This window comes from Aegilops tauschii, chromosome 5 (genome assembly GCF_002575655.3).
Source record: "Aegilops tauschii subsp. strangulata cultivar AL8/78 chromosome 5, Aet v6.0, whole genome shotgun sequence".
Taxonomy (NCBI): domain Eukaryota; kingdom Viridiplantae; phylum Streptophyta; class Magnoliopsida; order Poales; family Poaceae; genus Aegilops; species Aegilops tauschii.
In genome coordinates this window covers 537,724,190-537,730,895 of record NC_053039.3, presented here as the reverse complement: position 1 = coordinate 537,730,895, position 6,706 = coordinate 537,724,190, and the positions used below count along the sequence as shown (strand labels likewise).

The following is a 6,706-nucleotide window of genomic DNA, read 5'->3' as shown; positions in this document are numbered from 1 at the left end:
ATTGCGCCTCTCTTTTATTTTTAATAACTTATTACAACTCCAGACTTCTTGTGTGTTCAAAATGCACCATTCAAAGCCACATCATCAATTTTCAACCCTTTCTGACTTCATTTGTTATTTTTCATGCATTTACTGATTTTTTGAGCTATAAGACCCTGAAATTGAAAAGCATTTCAAATGAACTCTGAAAAGGTTGAAAGTTGGTAGGTATCATCATTCCACCCACATAGCATGTGCAAAAAAGTTAAGAGGGTTACGGCAAAAACTGGATGCACTTCGTGTACAAAACAGACAATCTCTTTTGAAATATCAGAGTTTCGGACGAAAACTCATCTGTTACAAAGGGATTTCATTTTTTTTGAACTTATTTGAACTCCAGACTTCTTGTGTGTTCAAAATGCACCATTCAAAGCCACATCATCAATTTTCAACCCTTTTTGACTTCATTTGTTATTTTTCATGCATTTACTGATTTTTTTGAGCTATAAGACCCTGAAATTGAAAAGCATTTCAAATGAAATTTGAAAAGGTTGAAACTTGGCATGGTATCATCATTTCACCCACATAGCATGTGCAAAAAGTAGAGAGGGTTACGGCAAAAACTAGATGCACTTCGTGTACAAAACGGACAATCTCTTTCGAAGTATCAGGGTTTCATACGGAAACTCGTCTATTACAACAGGCATTTCATTTCTTCGCATGTAACTGCAGTGATATTCTAGATCAAAGGCATCATCATAATAGTTGTGGAGAGAAAGTCTTCACTTTTTTTCCACTTGTGTCCTTTGCTTATTGCGCCGTAACCATGGATAATCTTCATCGTTTATCAGGGTGCTTGGGTCAGCCTTGACTTTGGAGGGAGGAATTTCATGAAAAAATTTATAATCTTCGGACATGTCTTTCTTGCTCTCCACTCCCACGATGTCTCTTTTTTCTGAAAGAACTATGTGGTGCTTTGGCTCATCGTATGATGTGTTCGCTTCCTTATCTTTTCTTTTTCTCGGTTTGGTAGACATGTTCTTCACATAGAAAACCTGCGCCACATCATTGGCTAGGATGAACGGTTCGTCTGTGTACCCAAGATTGTTCAGATCCACTGTTGTCATTCCGTACTGTGGGTCTACCTGTACCCCGCCTCCTGACAGATTGACCCATTTGCACTTAAACAAAGGGACCTTAAAATCATGTCCATAGTCAAGTTCTCATATGTCCACTATGTAACCATAATATGTGTCCTTTCCCCTCTTGGTTGCTGCATCAAAGCGGACACCGCTGTTTTCATTGGTGCTCTTTTGATCTTGGGTGATCGTGTAAAATGTATTCCCATTTATCTCGTATCCTTTGTAAGTCGATACAGTCAAAGATGGTCCCCTAGACAACGAGTACAGCTCATCACAAACAGTGTTGTCACCTCTGAGATGTGTTTCCAACCAACTACCGAAAGTCTTGATGTGTTCACATGTAATCCAGTCGTCACACTGCTTCGGGTGTTTGGACCGCAGACTGTTCTTGTGTTCATCGACATACAGGGTCACCAAGGTAGAGTTCTGTAGAACTGTGTAGTGTGCTTGAGACCAAGAATGCCCGTCCCTGCATATTATTGAGTCCCCTCCAAGCGTGCCTTTTCCAGTCAGTCTCCCCTCATACCGCGTTTTAGGGAGACCAATCTTCTTAAGGCCAGGAATGAAGTCAACACAAAACCCAATGACATCCTCTGTTTGATGGTCCATGGAGATGCTTCGTTCTGGCCTAGCGCGGTTACAGACATATTTCTTTAGGACTCCCATGAACCTCTCGAAGGGGAACATATTGTGTAGAAATACGGGGCCCAGAATGACAATCTCGTCGACTAGATGAACTAGGACGTGCATCATGATATTGAAGAAGGATGGTGGGAACACCAGCTCGAAACTAACAAGGCATTGCGCCACATTACTCCTTAGCCTTGGTATGATTTCTGGATCGATCACCTTCTGAGAGATTGCATTGAGGAATGCACATAGCTTCACAATGGCTAATCGGATGTTTTCCAGTAGAAGCCCCCTCAATGCAACCGGAAGCAGTTGCGTCATAATCACGTGGCAGTCATGAGACTTTAGGTTCTGGAACTTTTTCTCTGGCATATTTATTATTCCCTTTATATTCGACGAGAAGCCAGACGGGACCTTCATACTGAGCAGGCATGCAAAGAAGATTTTCTTCTCTTCTTTGGTAAGAGCGTAGCTAGCAGGACCTTCATACTGCTTTGGAGGCATGTCGTCTTTTTCGTGCAAACGTTGCAGGTCCTCCCGTATCTCCGGTGTATCTTTTGTCTTCCCATACACGCCCAAGAAGCCTAGCAGGTTCACGCAAAGGTTCTTCATCACGTGCATCACGTCGATTGAAGAGCGGACCTCTAGGTCTTTCCAGTAGGGTAGGTCCCAAAATATAGATTTCTTCTTCCACATGGGTGCGTGTCCCTGAGCGTCATTCGGAACAGTAGTCCGCCGGGACCCTTTCCAAAGATTACGTGTAAATCATTGACCATAACAAGTACGTGATCACCGGTACGCATGGCGGGCTTCTTCTGGTGATCTGCCTCGCCTTTGAAATGCTTGTCTTTCTTTGGACATTGATGGTTGGTCGGAAGAAATCGACGATGCCCCAGGTACACATTCTTCCTGCATTTGTCCAGGTATATACTTTCGATGTCAGCTAAACAGTGCGTGCATGCGTGGTATCCCTTGTTTGTCTGTCCTGAAAGGTTATTGAGAGCAGGCCAATCATTGATGGTTACAAACAGCAACGCATGCAGGTTAAATTCCTCCTGTTTGTACTCATCCCACACACGTACACCATTTCCATTCCACAGCTGTAAAAGTTCTTCAACTAATGGCCTTATGTACACATCAATGTCGTTGCCGGGTAGCTTAGGGCCTTGGATGAGAACTGGCATCATAATGAACTTCCGCTTCATGCACATCCAAGGAGGAAGGTTATACATACATAGAGGCACGGTCCAGGTGTTGTGATTGCAGCTCTGCTCCTCGAAAGGATTAATGCCGTCCGCGCTTAAACCAAACCATACGTTCCTTGGGTCACCTGCAAACTCAGCCTCGTACTTTCTCTCGATTTTTCTCCATTGCGACCCGTCAGCGGGTGCTCCCAACTTCCCGTCTTTCTTACGGTCCTCTCTATGCCATCGCATCAACTTGGCATGCTCTTCGTTTCTGAACAGACGTTTCAACCGTGGTATTATAGGAGCATACCACATCACCTTGGCAGGAACCCTCTTCATGGGGGGCTCGCCGTCATCATCACCAGGGTCATCTCGTCTGATCTTATACCGCAATGCACCGCATATCGGGCATGCGTTCAAATCCTCGTACGCACCACGGTAGAGGATGCAGTCATTAGGGCATGCATGTATCTTCTGCACCTCCAATCCTAGAGGGCATACGACCTTCTTTGATGCGTACGTACTGTCGGGCAATTCGTTATCCTTTGGAAGCTTCTTCTTCAATATTTTCAGTAGCTTCTCAAATCCTTTGTCAGGCACAACATTCTCTGCCTTCCACTGCATCAATTCCAGTACGGTATCGAGCTTTGTGTTGCCATCTTCGCAATTGGGGTACAATCCTTTTTTGTGATCCTCTAACATGTGATCGAACTTCGGCTTCTCCTTTTGACTTCGCACTGTCTCCTTGCATCAACAATGACCCGGCGGAGATCATCATCGGGCACAATATCGTCTGGTTCCTCTTGATCTTCAGCAGCTTCCCCCGTTGCAGCATCACCGTATTTCGGCGGCACATAGTTGTCATCGTCCTCTTCTTCTTCGCTGTCTTCCATCATAACCCCTATTTCTCCGTGCCTGGTCCAAACATTATAGTGTGGCATGAAACCCTTATAAAGCAGGTGGCTGTGAAGGATTTTCCGGTCAGAGTAAGACTTCGTATTCCCACATATAGGGCATGTACAGCACATAAAACCACTCTGCTTGTTTGCCTCAGCCACTTCGAGAAAATTATGCACGCCCTTAACATACTCGGAGGTGTGTCTACCACTGTACATCCATTGCCAGTTCATCTGCGTGCGTTATATATAATTAAGTGTGTCAAAAACCATTACAGAACATTACGGATAGATAAGTGACCAAATTAATAGAAGTTCATCACCACATTAAAACCAAAGTACATACATAGTTCTCATTGAAAAACATATAGCTCTCCAGAGCATCTAATTAAACCATACATTGAAACTATGTAAAACATTTCAATGCAACAACAAATGTGATCATAATCGCAACCAAGGTACCAATTGATCCAACGGCATAATGATACCAAGTCTCGGTATGAATGGCATATTTTCTAATCTTTCTGATCTTCAAACGCATTCGTCCATCTTGATCTTGTGATCATCGACGACATCCGCAACATGCAACTCCAATATCATCTTCTCCTCCTCAATTTTTTTATTTTTTTTCCTTCAAGTAATTGTTTTCTTCTTCAACTAAATTTAACCTCTCGACGTAGGGTCGGTTGGAATTTCCGGTTCACATACCTCCTAGATAAATAAAATCTATGTCACGTTGGTCGGCATAATTGTCATAAACAATAAATGAACTAAATAGTTATAAAAGATAATATATATACCATATCCGAATCATAAACAGGACGAGGGCTGACGGAGGCGGATACCAAAACCATCGCACTATATAATAACAAGCAATAATAAAAGTAAGAAAATTAGACAAGTATCTATCTAAAGTAAGAATGTTTTTCTTTCAGAAAGAAGATAAGAACAAGAGGCTCACCACGGTGGTGCCGACGACGGGATCGGCGCGGGCGATCGACGGCGGTGAAGACGAGGACGGGACGTGACGGACCACTAAACCTAGACAAATATCGGGAAAAATGGAGCTTGGAGGTCGAGCATCGAGAGGAGAAAGCTTAACTAGTTTGGCTCGGGCATTTCATCGAACACCTCATGTGCATAGGAGGTGAGCTAGAGCACCACAAAGCTCTTCCCTCGCCAGCCAGAAAAAACAGAGCACTGTAGAGTGCTCTGCTGCGACGATGGGGTATATATAGGCAACTCATTGGTCCCAGTTCGTGGCTAGAAGCGGGACTAAAGGTCCCCTTCTGTCCCAGTTATAGGCACGAATTGGGACCAATGGCTGTGGGCTAGGAGCGAGGAACACTGATCCCAGTTCGTGCCTAGAACCGGGACAAATGGGTCCACACGAACCGAGACAAATGCCTCCCGAAGCCCGGCCGGCCCCGTGGGCACATGAACCGGGAGGTATGCCCCATAGGTCCCGGTTCATAACAAAACCGGGACTAATGGGCTGGCCAGGCCCCAACCCAAGCCCCGTTTTCTACTAGTAGTGATAATGAGCGCGAGGGCAACATAGGCGAAGGCGCAGCGGGCCCTGACGCGGCGGCACGGGAGCCGCAGGGCCAGCACCGCCGGGGCCGCCTGGAGAGCGGCGCAGCACAGAATCCCGATGTCTAGGGCGCCCACCTCCGTCTACGGGAAGAACAGGGACAGCAGAGGACACCAACTTCATCCGATCGGAAGATTCGGGATGTAAAAGCACAAACACGGGTCGATCGTGGTTAATTACCACTTACCAGCGCGCATGTGGTTGCGTACTCCAGGCCGTAGCTGAGGACCAAGACGAAGGCGGTGCCGAGCGCCCAAGCGCTGGCCAGTACGACTGCGGCCGGACGAGCGGATCCAAGCTTCTTTTGCGCCGAGCCCATGGATCCAAGCTAGATCTGTCGCCAAAGAAGCGGTCTAGTTTTTAACAGGAAAGAAAAAGAAGAAGAAGAAGAAGAAGAAGAAGACCGGTGTGGGAGAGGAGGGACTGCTGCTGTGCGAGCGTGGTGCTCGAGGGCTTTTCCAGCAACGCAGGGTGTGCGATGGCAACGAGAGAGAGAGCGCAAAGAAGCAAAGCGACGCTGCGTGGGCCCGCCTGGCCCCAACACGGACGCGTCGAGCCTGAGCTGCTGCACAGTGCACACGCAGAGAGGGAAAGAGACAGGAGTGACGGGGAAGGATGGCTCCAACCATTTTCTGTTTAATTCTTTCTTTCTCTCCACTCTGTCAGGAAGAGACCGACTCTTCCATATGAATTGGCTTTGCTCTAAAAGCAACAGTGCAGATGCTGTTGGACCACCAGAGCGTGCATTATTAGTTACTCTAGTGTCAAAAAATGTATTACATTATGCGTCAAAAAAGGTCTTACATTATGAGACGGAGGGAGTAGTTGCTAGTTGCTTGAACAAAGTGAAACGACCATTGTTTGAACCCATGAAGAATCGACAGATGAAATGTCCGGCCTCTCAATACATGAACCTTTTCGGCACCCAGCAAAAGGAAACAAGATCCTAGTGAATTAGTCCCTCACATGCTCATATAGTAAAATCCCATATCTCAAAATAATGGTTTTTGCTATGACTGATAAATTTTGTTTAGCGTCAACCCACGCACTAAGAAGGTACCGTATACCAAGATTATGAACATTTGTTTAATCATTGAATTCAGCTAGCTTGTATGGGAATTTAAATGGGGACCCCTGTGCACATTAAGTTCTGAATATGTTGTGGAATTGATCTAAAGGAATTATGTCATTGGAAATCAATTGAAGATTTCTAAATCTACTCGGTTTCAGCTTGCCCCTTGTCATCTACTCAGAAAGTGTCAAAAGAAAAAGAAGGCA

The 6,706-nt window shown here is 45.5% G+C and overlaps 1 long non-coding RNA gene across 2 annotated transcripts; it reads right to left on the bottom strand.

Annotated features, from left to right (window-relative positions):
- Positions 1 to 4,127: 4,127 nt before the first annotated feature.
- Positions 4,128 to 5,938, bottom strand: LOC141022592 (uncharacterized). Of its 2 annotated transcripts, XR_012183775.1 has the most exons (3): positions 4,796 to 5,938; positions 4,635 to 4,692; positions 4,128 to 4,545 (listed from the first exon to the last, which is right to left on the bottom strand). It is a non-coding gene; the product is annotated as an uncharacterized lncRNA (long non-coding RNA). The 2 variants fall into 2 exon arrangements; XR_012183774.1 differs by having other exon boundaries at positions 4,635 to 5,938.
- Positions 5,939 to 6,706: the final 768 nt, after the last annotated feature.